Source organism: Chlorocebus sabaeus, chromosome 14, assembly GCF_047675955.1.
Source record: "Chlorocebus sabaeus isolate Y175 chromosome 14, mChlSab1.0.hap1, whole genome shotgun sequence".
NCBI classification, from domain to species: Eukaryota; Metazoa; Chordata; class Mammalia; order Primates; family Cercopithecidae; genus Chlorocebus; species Chlorocebus sabaeus.
Window position 1 is genome coordinate 14,702,161 of NC_132917.1, and position 17,677 is coordinate 14,719,837.

A 17,677-nucleotide genomic window follows, 5' to 3' on the forward strand; every position below is an offset into this window, starting at 1 on the left:
TGGTGCAATGGGCTCACAGAGGGACATAGATCAAGACCGTGTAGAACACCTGAGTTCTCTTCCCTGTCCCGCAACTAATTTTCTGCATACTTTTTAAATCCCTTCTCTTCCAAGGAAATCCATTTCCTTTTCTATGCAATGATGTGTTTATACTATACTGACTCTATGGCTATTATTTAATTTAACTATTCTTCTAGTCCTGGTTAACTTAGTTGTATTTAGGAATTTCTGCCTAGCTTTAACAAATGTCTTTTCAGCATCAATTGATTAAATCAATATGCTCTTTTTTTCTTCTCTTTCATTTTGTAGATATAATACATTATGTTTACAGATTTCTCTGGTATCAAACCATCTTTATATTTCTGGGATAAACCTGTTTGTCATAATGTATTACTTTTTGAATACTCTGTTTGGATTCTATTTTTATCATCTTATTTAGACTCGCAGCAACTTTATTCCTAACATTAATCTCCTATTTCCTTTTATTTTATTTTACTCTTTGTCCTTCCTTACAGGATTAGACCACATTTGCTTAAGTGAATCAAAGAAATCTTTCTCTAAAGTCTAGAATAATTTACTTAATGTGAGACTCACCTGTTCTCTAACAGTTAGCTAAAACTCGGCTGTGAAACCATTGCTTCATGTTTTTTAAAAATTTACTGATTATTAATCTTCTATATTTTACAGTACTTGGATTCTTCAGCTTTTTACTTGTTCTTGAGTCAGTTTTGGTCATTTAAATTTTGTAAGAAAATAAAGTTGCATGTTTTCAGGCAATGAAGTTGCATGTACATGTGACTATCACCTTTTCATTTCTAATTACAAGCATTTTTATTCCCTCTTTTCCTTCATCAGATTTCTGAAGACCATTATCTTTTTTTTAGTCTTTTCAAGAAAACTGCTTTTGGATTGATCTATCCTTTCTGCTTATTGTTTTGCTTTTGGCATTATTTGTTTCAACTTTTATCTTTAATATGTTCTTCTCCTAGATGTGTTACATTTTCTAATTTTAAAAAAAAATTTTAAGATGGATGTCTTTCCTTTTTTCTTTCTTCTTTAAAACTAATATGTTTGCAGCTATAAATTTTCCTTTGAATTCACTCTTAGCTGTATCTCAATTTTGGCAGGAAGTGCGTGCTGGTTTTCTCCATCTGTACTCAGTAGACTCATTCTTACCTTTTTCTGTTCTACTCTATGCTCCTGGAACCCTTCCTTCATGGACTTTATTACCCAGGTTCTCTTGCTGAATAACTTTCAGTGGATTTTGGCCAATGGGAGGCAGCCATGGGAAATCAGAGAACAGGAGAAAAGTGTTCTGCCCTACTCCCCGCTAGCCCAGTTCCATCCTAGCAGTTTTTGCAGTGTTAATTGCTACATTTCCTACAGGTACCATCTCATCCAGTACACACTGTATTCCTCTAACACGATTCACTCACCTTGTCCCTTCAAGCTTAGGGGTGACAACAGCTTCCCATTGTTGCTAGTCTTTGCAATGTTCCTTAATTCTGCCCAAACCTTTGAAAATAATCACTTTAGTAAAATCTATTCTGTTGAACTATCTGAATGGAGTTCTGCTTCCGGCTGGGATTGATACAAAATATTTATTGTTGTGTAAATGGCTTATTATTTCAATATTGATTTCTCCTTTTATCCAGCGTCAAATATCACTTAGGAGAGTATTTCTTAATTTCCAAAGGTTAAGACTCTATCGGAGTTTTTTTTAATTACCTTTAGACTTACAGAGTCAAAAATATATAGCTTTCATACATACCTTCTCAGAAAGCTACTAAAGAATGTGCTCCATCAAGATGAGACAGTAAACCAAGAAAGAATATGTGAGATCCAGAAAGCAGGGGATCCAACAGGCAGGAGGCAGACACTCCCCGATGATCGGAAAGGAAGTCCTCAGATGCAAGTGATGAAATCCAGAATGGAGCAGGAGTACAGGGGGGCACCAAGAGGATGTTTTTAAAAACAAAATATAGAAACCTGGAACTGCAATCTTATCTGATATGTCTGACTGCATTGACAGAAGATTTGTAGGTATTTTGAAGAGTTTGAAAAAATATGAGTGCTAGATACCATGATAGCTATGAAAATGAAAGAAAAAAGTAATCATTAACTAAAAGAAATGTAAAATATATATATATAAATATAAAATACCATGTGACTCATCTGTGAGCAGTGTTTATACAATCATAGCAATATAAACACTGAATATTGATTTAACCAAACACTGGAATGCTGCCATATTGAGGGGAAGGAGGAGAGAAGGAATACGCGTGGAGACGGGTCACAGGGACTCTAAGTCCTTAATTCCACAGCGGAATGTCAATGCACAATATACAAATTGATAAATCAAAAACTGGCATAATAGGCCGGGTATGGTATCTCACGCCTGTAATCCCAGCACTTCGGGAGGCCGAGGTGGGCAGATCATGAGGTCAAGAGATCGAGACCATCCTGGCCAACATGGTGAAACCCCATCTCTACTGAAAATTCAAAAATTAGCTGGCGTGGTGAAGTACCTATGGTCCCAGGTACTCGAGAGGCTGAGGCAGGAGAATCACTTGACCCCAGGAGGTGAAGTTTGTAGTGAGCCGATATCACGTCACTGCACTCCAGCCTGGTGACAGAGCATGACTCCGTCTCAAAAAAAAAAAAAAAAAAAAAAAAGGCATAATAATCATATTATTTGGGAATTAGGAGGTAAATACCAGAAGCTCACAAAACTGAAAGAAGTTTATTCTAGGAAGCAGGATCCATGTGTGTAATGTGTGTAGAAGAGAGGGAAGGATCCAGGTGCGTAGAAGAGAGGGACAGATAACTGTTGTGTTGTTGTTTGTTGTTGTGGTGGTTGTATAATAAGCCTTATTATTCTATTTGACTTTTTAAACTATGTGAATATATTACTTTGACAAGAAGGTAAATATTTACTTATAAAAATCCTACAAGAAAACCTAGAAAAAACTCTTCTAGACATTGGACTAGGCAAAGAATTTATGATTAAGACCTCAAAACCAAATGCAACGAAAACAAAAATAGACAAATGAGACTTTAAAAAGCTTCTGCACAGAAAAAGAAATAATCAACAGACAACCTACAGAATGGGTACACTTGGATACATGAGGGTAATGACAGGCACTGAGGACTTCAAAAGGGGAGAGGGAAGAAGAAGGGTAAGGGCTAAAGAATTACCTACTTGGTACAGTATTAACTATTCAGGTGATGGGCACTAGAAGTCCAAACCTCATCATTACACAACATATCTATGAAACAAACCTGCATGTGTTACCTCCTGAGACTATAAGATAAGGGGGGGGGGGGGGGAATAAAAAGAAGATAAATGTTTAAAATACAAGAATAAGAAAACTAAGAATCTCAGCTTTCCCTTGTCAGGCAACCATGAACAACACAACAAAATTAATCCGAGAGAAGACAGCCCATAACCACGTAGTATGAATTACCTGAATCGACCCCCATTTCTCAGCCTCAGTAGTCCACCGGCCCAGTTTCTGGGGAGGCTCTTTAACACAAGCAGGAAAGGCGCTAGAGCCTCACTCTGCCCTCAACATACTAGAGGCCTTGCTTCAGTTCAGCCAATACACTATGTAGTATCTGAATAATATCAATGTTCATTTTATTCCAAATGCCAAACTAGTACGTGTATTAAACCTTTTTTCAAATTTGATAATTTACTGCCTGAAATTTAAGAGCGGTTTTATTCTGCTTTCTCACAGCAATTTAATTTTTCCCTTAGTCATTTTCCCTCCTACGCTCCCACACTGAACAAATCTTCCTTCCTCCGTGTTATGGGGGGAATGGCTCCATAGCATAAATCTGGAAGCCGATCCTAAGCACAACAAACCAATTAGCTGCTAAGAAACACGCTGCGGAGTTCTCTTGCCATTTTTTTGCCATTTCCTTTTTTTCCCTGAGATTTTGTGTTGGAATCACAGCCCTGCAAAGCCAGGAGCACTGACTGTACATCAGTACTGCAGCTGCCACCACTTCTTTCTGGACTTTGAGGGCCTTATTGAGGGTACAGAAGACAGGGAGCCCAGGCCTGTGAGTGAAGAACTCTGCAGGCCATCGCAAAGAAGAAGCTGGCATTTAACAGCTGGGGAACAAATCACTGTGAACAACTATTGTTCATTTACCATAATGGCTCTGTTGATAATGTACAAGCATTTTAATGTAAATATTCTACTTATTGTTAAAAACCTGCATAACATTGGATCACATAACCTGAATGCAAAAGAAGAGCCTCTAGTTCAGAGATTCCCAAGTCCTAGCTGGAAGCCTCTACTGGAGATGCATGGAAATATCTCAGGAGCCTCTGTGGCTGTCAGGGGAGAGGAGCAGTAATCGCGAGCCCCTAAAAGCCTGAGCCGTTCCTCTTTTTTTTTTTTTTTCATCATTTTACACGTGGGAGAAACGAAGGCCTCCAGGAGAAGGAAGAAGTTTGCCCAGTATCACACAGCGAGCAGGTGGGAGAGCTGGAACCAAACACAGGTCTCCTGATTCCTGCTTCAGTATTTTCACAGCTGTCTTTTCCTGCCTTTCTTATTTTGGGTGCTTTTCTCCTTATCAAAACTAAAAATGTATCCCTTTTTAGAGCGTTGTGGAGATGTTACTGCTATGCATTTCCCCTAAGGAGAGAGGTTTGATAAATTATTTAAATATCCACTTTTCTCTGCTAAAATGTATACTGTTTTTCTCTAGGTAAAATGTGAAAACACTTATTTTTCCGAGCCATTTATATGCACCATTTTTCTCCTTAAAAGCTTCCCCTCTCCCATATCCGTTGCTTTGGAAACCCCAGGGACGTTATAATGAAATATTGATTGTCCTCTCTCTTGTCTCCACCCTCATCTCATGCCCCTATAGCTTCAGAATAATTTTTGTTGAGGAAGTTCTAACTCAGAAGTGGGTTTCCACATTTGGCTTTTTTTCTTTTTTTTTTTTTTTCAAAGACAGCACACAACCTTGGCCAGGGAGTGTGCACCAGCGTGTCAGCACATCAGCTCCTCTTTGCAACATCTCTTGTTGAGACATCATATCTCATCAGCAGCAAGGTTGTCGAATTTCTGGCCTCAGAAGGCATCCTTCCATTCTCAAGAGATGACAAGTTTATTAAGAAGGCAGTGGTTAAGAATGAGAGTGTGGTCTCGGAAGTGAGGAGGAACTGTCTAGGCCTCCATTATAAGAGGGACAAGTTTGGCTCCTGGGAAGACGGGGGGTTATTTACCTTCATAGCACATTCCAAGGCTTGATGTTGGACACTTTCCTGGCTGGGCCAGAGTGAGGTGGGGAGCAATGCTGAGGAGGGTCCCAGTGTTTGTTCAAAAGAGGAGTTTTGGTCTGCTGAAATATGTTCCAGATTTAGAACCAGAAGAACCTAGGCTTAAAGGCCTTTCCATGGCCTACAGACTCTTCTAACTTGGGCAATTTAATTAGCCTTTGCTTATATTTCTTGTAAACTAGAGATAAATAAAGACTGCCTTTTTATTGATTTTGTGAGGATTTAATCAGCTAATTCACATTAAATGCCAATATGTGCTTACAGATCCTTAGGAAATATAAAGCCTCTCTCTTCCTTGAAAAGGTGAAAAATAATGTTGGTGTTTCTAAGGAGACACAGGGTAGCTTTTCCTAGTAAGACTCGAGAGGTGCTAGGGAAATCAATCTCCCATGGCTAGTCATTATGAAATGGACCCATATGTGAAGTTATACCCATTAAAAACAACAAATGACAGAAAGGAGACAGAAAGAGAGGGTTTCAGACTAGAAGAGTTATTTTGTGTTTCTAAGCTGCATAATAAGTCACTTGACATGGTTTGGCTCTGTGTCCCACCCAAATCTATCTTGAATTACACTCTCATAAGGCCCGCATGTTGTGGAAGGGACCTGTTGGGAGATAATTGAATCATGGGGGCAGTCTCCCCCATACTGTTCTCTTGGTAGTAAGTTTCACGAAATCTGATGGTTTTATCAGGGGTTTCTGCTTTTACGTCTTCCTCATTCTCTCTTTGCCTGCTGCCATCCATGTAAGACAGGACTTGCCTTCCACCATGATTGTGAGGCTTCCCCAGCCACGTGGAATTACAAGTTAAATTAAACCTCTTTCTTTTCTAAACTGCCCAGTCTCAGGTATGTCTTTATCAGCAGCAAAAATGAATCTGGACCTTTCCATTGTCTCTATGGTTCTGTAGCTTGAGTTCTAGTTGCAGTTACTGTGTCTACGTTTCTGTAGTTTGGGAACTTCTATGGGCCTCACTTGGGGTCTCTCATGTGGTTTCAGTCATATGGTGGCTAACTGGGTCTCATCTGGAAGCTCCACCTGGAAACCAGGGTGGCCAGGCATTTCCTCCCCAAGCGGTCTCTCCAGCAGGGTGGCTGGACTTCTTAGGTGGCCGCTCTGTGCTCCCAAAACGCAGGAGATCCAAGAGGAAGGAAGCAGAAGCTTCCAGGCTTTCTTAATGCCTGGACCCAAAGCCCAAGAACATGACTTCCTCCGCATTCCGCAGTAAAGCAGTCCCAGGCTCAGCCCAGACAGAAGGGGTGGGGACAGAAAAGCTGCCCAGAGAGGACTCGGAGACCTCTGCCCACGGCAGTCCAGATGGCTGAAGTCCATGAGTAATACTAGCCTGTGTTTTGCACACAGAACTTTTTCACTAAATAAATGTCAAATGACTAAATGAACACATAAATGATTTTCCTTAGTCCAGACTGCTTTGTAGTTTCTGTCTAAATAAAATGAAGAAGGGTTAAATTTGTGGCTGGCTCATCTGCAGCAGCTGCCATTTAGAATGTTGTCAGGCTCAGCACAGGCTCTTCAGATAGATTATTTTCCACACCCATTTAACTAGCAACTGTGTTGATAGGCCATTCATGAGCTTGCCTCAGAAACATTGCTGATTTTACAATCTAATATTTTAAAAGACCATATGACTTGATGTGATCATAACCAATTTAACTTGGAACTGGTTGTGTGGTTGTTGTTTTCAAAATACTTCTGCCCATTCTTTCAGGCTCCTTTAATAAGCAAGATCACAACTTTTTCTTTTTTTTTTTTTTTTTTTTTTTTTTTCAGCCTCAGGTATCAGGCTCCTGAAATTATTTTCTACCCTGGGAAAGGGGCCACCTGGAACCCATGATTTCAGGAGGCTAAGAAAGGAAACACATCTACAAATCTGTGGCTCTCTCACCTGCTGACCGCTTTCAGGGAGCAAAGTAATTCATTCCACAAAGTAAAAGTTAGCTTACAAGAGGAAAGAGTTCATGGATCTTTGCTAAGACATCAGTCATCACTGACTATTGCTAGATGCTCCAGGAGAGCAGTTATAAAAGGGGAGGGGGAGATAACATTAGAACAAAAGGACATCCAAAAAGTGGGTAGAAAGAATGGAAATGAGAGTTCCGAAGCAGATTTTAAGTCACATCGTTTTTTGTTTTTTTTTTTTTTTTTTTTTTGGACTGGTTCTAGCCAGTTCTTCAGGAAAAAAAGACCTACCCATTTGCTCAGCTGCTTTTCTCTCACACCATGAGACTCCCTAGCCTAATATTAAACACGTCTTCCATGATCCATTCCACCTTTCTAAGTATTCAGTGCAAGATACATAAGCATGCTCAACAAATATTTGAAGAAGGAAAAAAGGTATGAATGACATACCCGTTAAATGTGACATTCCCATTAAATGACATTCCTACTAAACGTGCCTGTTTTAGCTGTATTAAAAGGTTTACTGTGGTCCAAGGAGAAGAAAAAAAGGAACCTGAGATTTTCACCACTTTTGCCTTTTTTGTACAGGTATTCCTCTCATCTGCTATGTCCTACTTTGTGAAATTTCACCAATGAAATTCTATTCATCCTTTATGATTTGGTTATAAATGCCAGGAAACCTTCCCAAATCTCTGCACATATAAAGAATTCCTTCTCTTCTATATCACCCAATAAGTTCATCATCACTTCTAAAATAACAACTCTCATTATGCCCAGTATTAATTTGACAAACTTTTCTGAATGGCAAGATGGGCACTGGAGCATACAGATCTGAATAAGGTAAAGTCCTATTCTTAAGAGAAGGAGAGAGAGAAATTTTTCAGCAGTCACACAAGGCATGATAATTACAAGAACAAACTATGCACAGGGCATAGAAAGTAGCACAAACGAAGCAGAAGAACTTCAGGTGAGACACAAGCATCAGGAAATATCTGTGAAAGGAGGTGACACTGGATTAAGGAAATATAAGGAAATCATTCCATACTAACCATCTGCAAAGGCTTGAACCTGAATCTCCATGCCAAGTTTGTAATTCCATATGGCTCCGGGGGTAGTGACTGATGCTTGAGGTCCACAAGACAGGGACTTGCACTGACAGCCTTGGGATCTATCTTAGGGACTTGAAATTCCCATGGAGGTAAGGGAAAGTCACTGCCAGGTTTAAGCATAGGCACAGTTCATTTCTTGTCCATATTTGTAACCCTAGGGTCAACAGCATGGTGCCTGAAATAATAATATCAGCATATATTGAGCATTTACTGTGTGCCTGGCACTGTGGCAGTCACTTCACATGGATTAGTTAGTAGGTGCTCAATAAAAGTCTGTTCCATAATTAAATGGAATTGCAGCTCCATTCCAACCAGACTGGGTAAAAATAGAAACTGTCATTATAGCTTTAGCAGAGAGAGTTTTAAAAATTACAAGTTTAAAGGAGTTTAGTAATAAAAAAAGAATCAGAATAAAGGAGAAAATTTTATTATTCTTCAGCTAAAGGCCAAACCAGAAAGACTCAGGTAATAAAAAAAAAATCGGAAGGGTAATTTTTTAAGTGGTAAAAGAGCTAAAGAGGATTTTATAAACACTTTAAGGGATAAAAAGATAAACCACAGAGAAAAATGGGTCTTCTAATAAATGAAGAGGAAAAGAGAATTAACAATAAATGAGAACAGCTGAAATATTGAACTCATCCTTTGCAAGAAAAATGAGGGGAAATAACTTAGATTCTTAGGAAGTAATAAAAATCTTGCAAAATACTTAATAGGGATAGAAATCTAGTAAGGAAATATTCATTAAATTTAATTCATCATTTTTAAATAGACAGTCCACAGCCCTCACAAGGTTCATCTCTACCAGGAATCAGACTAGAGTTAGCTCTCTCCTTCAGTGATGGCTCCTGAAAACATTGACTTTGATGAAAGACTAAATGTGCTGTGGAAGGACAGTTCCACATGTAGGAATGGACTCCGGGCAATGCCCAAGAAAGCACATGCTGGGAACAGCAGCGACATGCTTGGAAACACCCGTGGGATCTGGCTGTCCTCTTGTGATAACAGCCTCCCACCAGAAAACGTACCACTGAGCTTTTATGAGTCACTCAAACTGTCTTGTGACTACCTCCCAAGCTTCCTGAATTTTCTTCTTTCTTCTGTAAAATGGGAGTGCTTAGTTAGTGTAGCAATCATTCCTTTTTCCCTTCTAACTCTCACATTTTCTCTTTTATCTTTTTTGAGACAGGGTCTCACTCTGTCACCCAGGCTGGAGTGCAGTGGCACGATCTCAGCTCACTGCAACCTCTGCCTCCTGGGTTCAAGTGGTTCTCCTGCCTCAGCCTCCCAAGTAGCTGGGATTGCAGGTATGTGCCACCATACTCAGCTAATTTTTGTATTTTTAGTAGAGATGGGGTTTCACCTTGTTGGCCAGGCTGTTCTCCAACTCCTGGCCTCAAGTGATCCACCCTCCTCAGCCTCCCAAAGTGCTTGGATTACAAATGTGCACCACTGCACCTGGCCTAACCCTCACATTTTTATGTCTAATATTTCCTGTAAGAGGAAGGAGAGAGGAGAGAGTAAAACAGAGAGACACACACACAGAGAAGCTACGTATATGTAGACCCACGTGTAGAATATCTGTGCAAACATTGGAAAATGGCCAGGGAGATGGTCTGAAGCATTGCTTCCTGTCTTAAATGTCAGCCTGGGAATTCTGCTCATTGGCAATGAGACCTACTCACTAATCCAAATTATAATCATCAGCACAAGACTGCAACTTGAGCTTCTGGGAGGGTGGGAAAAAGGGAGGAGTATAGAATAACGGTAACAAGTTTATAAGGAGGTAATCTAGACTGGAATTGGTAGGTAATTAATCAAATACACAGAATCTCAAAGCTGGAAAGTCTGAGAGGAAGGGGTTCCAACAAAACCCACACAAATAGTTATTATTAGAGCACATTGGCCATTCTGAGGAAAATAAACAAGGTGAGAATATTCTGTCAGGGGACCAGGGAATAGGCAGTCACATGGGTAAGCCCATGATAAAAGCTAAGCAAAAAGAAGAGAGACAGCAAAGGCACAGTTTGAACCAATGACAAAGACCAATCCCAGTGAAAGGCAGTTTGTGGCAAGAAGCTTTGATTAAAAAAAAAAAAAAAAATGATTAAATGAATAAGAGAACAAACCAAGACCTTCTACATACAGTGTCTTGGCCTCTCCAGGGTGTCCTAGCATGTAAGGGCCAACCACAATATTTTGCAACCCATTTTCTAGTGGTGGCCAAGCCTTTTAATGACGGTACAAGCAATTCCATCTGCAGAAGATGGTTAAATTCAGTCAGTATCGGCATCTTCTGAATGTCACAGGATCTCTACATGCTACATTCAGACTTTTTAAAATTTGTGAAATAAGCTTTGCAAAAAAAAGAGAAAGAAACATATTGAAAATAAAAGCCAGAAATTGGTAAAGTCAAATGAAAAATACATATATTTTCCAAGAGTGTTGATAACAGCCTTGTGTGTTCAGAAGACACCCCCAGGTGACAAAGTGGACCTGGCCCAGCACTTTAGGAAAAGCTGCTCCCATGTTACTCCCATCACTTTGAAGGAGTACCTGTCATTGGTCTTTCATTGAAATGCATGAAAAGAAAACAATAGGGAGTGGAGGAGAATCTTAAAGCCACATTGGCAGTATCACCATCCCCAGAACCAACTTCTCACAAGGACTGAAATGAGACATTTTGAGGAAAACTTTCACATTAGTACAAAAACCACACAGCTGTTTTCACAGGAGCAGAATAATGATCAAAATCATGGTTTCAAAGGAATCGGGGAGCAAAAGTCAACACCGGAGCTCAACATCGCCTTTTTAAAGCTGAGAAAATCGAAGTTCAGGGGAGAAGCATGCCTGTCCCCGCATCCCCCCGTCACACCTGATGGGATGTTAGGCACAACAGGGTCTGAAGGAGGGGGGAGGCGTGCCCAGCAAGGCAGAGGGCAATGGAAAGAGACCCAGGAGAAGTGCCGGTTACCACCTGCAGGGGGCGGCCTCGAGCGCCCTCCATCCACTACCACATTGGGTTGGGCAAGGCGCTCCCTTCTGGACACTCAGAGAAACGGGGGCATTTCTCATTTTGTGTTTTCAAGTTTTATAATTATCTGTATTTTTCTTTTCCATCTAGACCACCAGCCCCAAGAGGGCAAGGGGTGTGTATTAGGGTTCTGCAGAGAAACAGAATAGGATAAATGTACACATGAAAGGGAGTTTATCAGAGAGAACTGGCTCACACGATCACAAGGTCGAAGTCCTACCATACGCCGTCTGCAAGCTGAGGAAGAAGGAAGCCAGTAATGGCTCAGCCTGAGTCCAAAAACCTCAAAAGCAGGAAAGTCGACAGTGCAGCCTTCAGTCTGTGGCCCAAGGCCCGAGAGTCCCTGGCAAACCACTGATATAAGTCCAAGAGTCCAAAGGCGGAAGAACCTAGAGTGGGACGTCCGAGGGCAGGAAGCAACCAGCACCGGAGAAAGATGGAGGCTGGATGACTCAACAAGCGGCGTATCCCACCTTCCTCCAGTACTGCAGGCTGATAGGCTGTATGACAGTCAGCTGTAACTCAGTATGACAGGCTGTGTCACAATCAGCTGTGTACACTGAATTGAACACCTGCTATTCTGGCAGGCACTGTGCACAATTTGTGTCTGCGTATTGCATCTAATCCTACAAGTAACTCTACACAGTAGGTGCTTATGCTCTGTTCCAGGCATACTGACAGCAGATTGGATGGTACCCACCCACACTGAAGGTGGGTATTCCTCTCCCCGTTCACAGGCTCAAATGTCTATCTCCTCTGGCAGCATCTTCACAGACACACCCAGAAACAATACTTTCCCAGCCATCTAGACATCTTTCAATCCAATCAAGTTGACACCTAATAGTAACCGTCACTAGTCCACCCAGTGCACTAGTAACTCTAGTGGGTGCTCAGTAAATGTTTGTTGAATAAACAAATGGACGGACGAACGAACTAAGTGAAGACTCCAAAAGTAGATTGTTGAAGACCCCAGACATGGAACCATAAAACTAGAGCAGAGAACCACGTGCCTCTCAGTGCCTCCTGTGCCCAGCTGTCCTGCTCCGCGGCTGCGGGAGACTTGGGCCAACAACCCAACTCTCTCTGGTGCCCTTGTCTTGCTCTCTGTGGACTCCTCAGGGAATAAGTAACCTGGCCAAATAGCCTGGCCAACAGAGAAATAAACAAGATCTGTCAAATGCCAATGACCTATTTATCTGCCTCCTTCATGTGTTTTGAACTGAATGCCATGTGAGAAAAGTGACCTGGTTGAAGTGTTTGTAATCTGGGAAGATCAAAATAAGATTCATCCTAATGAAAGCATTGCAGGCTACATGTGACTCATGTGTGTTCAGGGAGGTAAGAATAGAGGGTGGTTGCTGAACAGGTGGGTTGCCTCTTCTTTACAAAGCCTTTATTATGCAAATCCCATCAAGGCTTAAAGGCAACTTCCCCAAGGAGGCTTGTCCGATGCCCTATTCAAAAATGCCTTCTAGGTGTAAACTCTCAGGGCACTTTCTTTGTCTCAATATGATGGGCCGTGTCACAGTCAGCTGTATACACTGATGAGTATGCTTGTCTGTACAGTATTATCAAATCGGGAGCTTCCCAAGAGCAAGGAATATTTCTAACACATCATTTTATTCCCACTCCCTAATTCAATTTCTGGAACACAGTAGGCACTCCAGCAGTGGTAAGCAGTAGCAGTAGTAGCTGCAGCAGCAGCAGTAGTAATAGCAGCAGCAGTAGTAGTAGTAGTAGTAGCACTAGTAGTAGTTGTAGTACTAATAGTAGCAGCAGCAGCCGCCACCGCCACAGCAGTACCTACCCTTAATTGAACACCTGGTATTCTCGCAGGCACTGTGCGCAATTTGTGTCTACGTGTTTCATCTAATCCTAAAAGTAACTCTAAACAGTAGGTGCTTATTATCTCTATTTTGCAGGCTTGTCCTCTTACAGGTGAGTAAAAGAAAGATAAGCAAGATCAAATAGCCTGCTCATAAGTGGCAGAGCCAGGATTCACACTCACATCTCATTGACCCCACAGTCTGTTCTCTTTCTAATTGAATGAATGCACTGGCTCAGCTACTGAAGGACACAAAGGCTGCCTCTGCCTGTGATGTGAACCTGAATTCAAAGACACACGCTGTTCCTGGGAACCTACCTTTACTCTCTATTGCTCCTACCCAGGCCGCCTTACTCTGCCTTAGAGAATTGTGGAATTCTAGACTCCTAAAGCTCTCAGGGATAACTCGACAGGGGCAGAAGCCCTGGGGGTGGCATGGGCTGCCCAATGTCCCACCAGAATCTGGGGCAGAACTAGACCCAGTGGCCTGGCTCTCAGGGCTCAGTGCTTTCTCCATTATTCCCCGATTTTTCCAATGTTGCGATGCCAAGCTCAGTCCTCAACATGAAGAAAACCCCTAACAGAAGCACAGAATAATTTTTTCCTGCAAAATCTGAGAAGACAAAGTCGAGGGTGCCCATTATTTAATATTGATGACAAGAGACACAGCCTAAGTTTGGTCTGTTTCCTCTATTCCAGTCTGCTTCCTGTCCTCTCTCCCTCAAACCTACCCTCAAATGACTTCGAGTTGAATCCCTCAAGCAGAGGCTATGCTTCTTACACCTCCTGAGGGGCAGGTGTCCATGCCTGTCACCAACTTCCCGTGAATGAAATTAAAATGTCAGCCTTGTACCCAATGCATTTGCTTCCTGCGTTTCTTCACCACTATCTTTGGCCCACTAGCGCCCTGGCTGCTGTGGGGTAGAAAGGATTTACTCCCTCTACTGGCTCCTAGTGAGAGAGTCGAGTCTCCACTTGGACCAGGCTCCTGCGATTGCAGTCCCCAGCTGTCACCCTGGTAATTCGTTCATCCTGCTCCACCACAGAGGCTTATGTAATGAAATGGTGTCTTCTGTTTGGAAGATGGGAGCTCTGGCAACACACTTACTCTTGCACTTCACCGCGTCTGAAGGAAGCACATCTTCCCATAAACACAAACCCAGGGCAAAACAGCACAAGGCTTTTTTCTACACACATGACGCAACACCAGAGAGAACACAGCATCTGATTTCCTCTTTGGTGCATCACTCCACTGTCGTGAGAAGTCAATAAGGCTAAATAGCGAAATATATACGAAGCAGCGAGCACCATCCAGAGACACACAGCAGATATTCAATGGCAAGTAGTTCTTTTCCTACCTTCCAAGCTTCCTTCTAGACAAGGCTTGAATGCAATGACTTCTGGCAACTTCTTCCCGAGTGCCTCCCTCCACCGTGGCCAAAATTATGAAGATATTTCCTTGACTATTTCTTTTGACAATAATCACATTCCGGCTTTCAGCCTTATCATTTATGTATCTTTAAGTCAGTGGCAGGGACCTTGTCTCATTCACCTTGCTTGTAGCTGGCGAATGGAGTTGGATAGAATTGGATTGGAAAGGACTTAACTTTATCAGCTCTGCCATGAACTTGCTGTGTGAGGACTCTCTGTACCTGAACCCACTTATCTATGAAACCAGAGCGGGAGACAAAACAAGAGGCCTTTGTCTTTTGATTGCTTTTGTCCCAGAGCAGCAGTTCTCCAAGTATCCTCTCCTAATCAGCATCACCAGCATCACCTGGAAACTCATTAGAACTGCAAAGCATTAGGCCCACCCTGGACTTGAATCAGAAACTCTGTGGGTAAGTCCCATTATTAAAGTATAGGAATGGCTGTCCTTGAAAGTACAGAAAAGCATCCAAGCTTCTGAGAGCCATAAAAGCTATATGCAAAATCCATGTATCCATACAGATACTGGTATGTTTTTTTTTACCTGGAGAGGGCTTGCTTAACTTTCATTGTATTCTTAGGTTCCCTGGCCTTAAAAAGAGACAGGCATCCCTGCATAGGTCTTGCCCTGCAGTTCCTTCTTGATGTAAAATGCCAGGAGTATTACTAGAAAGAAAAGGAACGTGTGACAATTTCCATAATCACGGCTTAATTTCCATGCTGATGGATTAGATGAATACAAGCTAAGGGAACAGGGCAATAGGCCAACAAGGAGTCCAAAAGGAAAGAGCATTTTTGTGAGTCTGCCAACTGCTCTGAAGATGAAATCAGCCCCAGACCACTGTCCCACTCAACACGCTGATGCCAGTGTTCCTCCCCCACCTCAACAATCATAGCTGCTCAGAGCTGGAAGGGTCTTCAGAGTCCCTCTGAGCCGTGGCTATGTGTTAGGACCCCCTAGGGAATTGTAGAAAGATCCAGAACTGCAGCCCACTCCCAGAGATTCCTAAATTCATCTCAGATGGAGTCTGACCCATCTCTTTTTATATGTTCCCCCAAATGAGTCTAAATTGTGGCTAGAAAAGAGAATCACTAAGCCCGGGGGTGAGTTTCTCAAAAAAAAAAAAAAAAAAATGATTTCCCACATACCTGTACTGGAACAAAACCAGAACATTTGCATGTCTGTCAACCAGAGGCACCTACTATAAAATAATGGAGGAGTTGCCAGACGCTCCAGAAGCAGGTCTGTGAATGAGGACTGGGTTTGATATTACAACTCATTTGTGAGCTCAAATCCTTGACCTACCAGAATCTCATGATTTGTTTCCTGTAAAAAATAGGGTAGTTCTATCGTCTCACATGCTGTTGTAGGAAAAATTGCGAAAATGATGCAAGCCATGCTTGTAAATGATGAACCAGGGCAGTGCATGGTGATAAAACAATGTGCCAGGGTGGGAATTAAGTTAGAGGGACTTTCTCAGCAAGAGGCTTGTGACCAGATTGCCCACTGGGTAAGAACAACAATGGGCAGGGCGAGGTGCCAGAAGGGAAGATGAGGGCCAGTGGCACCCACATGTCCAGCAGCAGCTATGGGGACTGCCCAGTTGAACTTGCTTCCCCCAAGCCTTTTGAAGTAGGAAGCACTAAAGGGTTAACTTATTCCAAAATTGATGCTCTTGGGCTCTGTCTGTTGCTGGCAGGATTGTTGTTGTTCCTGCTAATTAAAAACAGGTGCATTTGCCTGAGACTTGCTCTGGGAGCTTTCTCAGACCCGGTTGCCCTGGAGACTTTCATCTCCACAGGCAATCAGTTTAGGGGGGAGAGTTCTAGGTTCATTTGCGTATGAGATTTTGGGTTTCACCTGAGGTTCATAAAAAGAACAGAATAATTACACGTGCTTAGCTGTTCTCCAAGAGAGAAAATTGGCTTGATTTAAAAGGTTTCTGCAAAGGTAGAGAGGATGGGAAATCAAAGAACATGACTGCTTGAAAGGGACTGTGAAAACTGAGGTGCAAAGAGGACCAGTTGCCCAAAGTCACTCCACTGGGTAAGGATGAAACATAATTCAAATCCAGCTCTCCTTTTTCTGCTCTGAGCCTCAAGCTCTTGCATAGAAGAAGGAGTCTGCACTACCCTAAGCTTCCCTCTTGCCCGGTGAGTCTATGACACAAGTCTATCCTACCGTGGCAGAAGAGAGTTCCTTTTTCAGCGTCAGCCTGTCTGGCCATCTTAGAACCAAGGTCCCTCAGCCAGGCCATGCCCAGGTTTTCTGACTCTTAGCTAAGGAGAGAAGAGGTAATTGGGAGACAATACTGAGAGGTGCCCGGTGCAGTCCATGCCACAGGACGCCTGCACCAAGGCTTTCACTTGATTTTGAGTTTCATGGTTGGGCAGATTTGAGGCTGACATTTGGAGCCACCAACTTGATTTATAGTGGCTAGGATTTGCGCCCAAGGATTTAACTTCTGATTTTCCCCACATTTTTAAATGTATGGCTCTACAGCCAGTTTAATTGGATTTGTTTTCAGTGGGGCTAAACTGTTTATTATCATTTGAGAAGGCAGGCTTTCAAAATAAGAGCCTTCAAAATTGTACTAGGGATAGTGAAGAATCAGAATATCAAAATTCCAATACTCTTTGCTAATTTACCCGCACAGCAGGAAGCAGGGTGAGAGGAGTCTCAAGTTAGTGCATTACCCAGAATGACTTGGCTGCATTACAACTTCAGAAAAGTTTAGCAAAATCAACTTCTCTTTCCCAAGTCAATCACTTGAGGATTTGAAAACTTGTCTCTCTGTTCCTTCCTTTGAACAAAGAAACTCAGAGTTACCTTTCTGAACCTTCCCCTCAAATTTAGCTTTCAAGATGTTATCGAAAGCAAATTTTCGAACCATCTACCAGCTTTTCAAGATCACTCAACTTAGCTGTCACTCAACAACTCTGAAGGCACTGCGAAAAAGTGGAAATTGCACTAGTCTTAAAGTCAGGAAATGTGCATTTGTTTTTCTCTCCAGGCTATTTGACCTTGAACAAATTACTCCCCCATTTAACTCATTTTC

At 42.1% G+C, this 17,677-nt stretch overlaps 1 long non-coding RNA gene across 1 annotated transcript in view; it reads right to left on the bottom strand.

The window, feature by feature from the left end:
- LOC119627072 (uncharacterized) overlaps nt 1–11,808 on the bottom strand; it is a 316,279-nt gene extending 304,471 nt beyond the window's left edge. Inside the window, exon 1 of the long non-coding RNA XR_012095487.1 lies at nt 11,562–11,808. This is a non-coding gene — a long non-coding RNA (uncharacterized lncRNA). The remainder of the gene's footprint in view (nt 1–11,561) is intronic.
- Nucleotides 11,809–17,677: the final 5,869 nt, after the last annotated feature.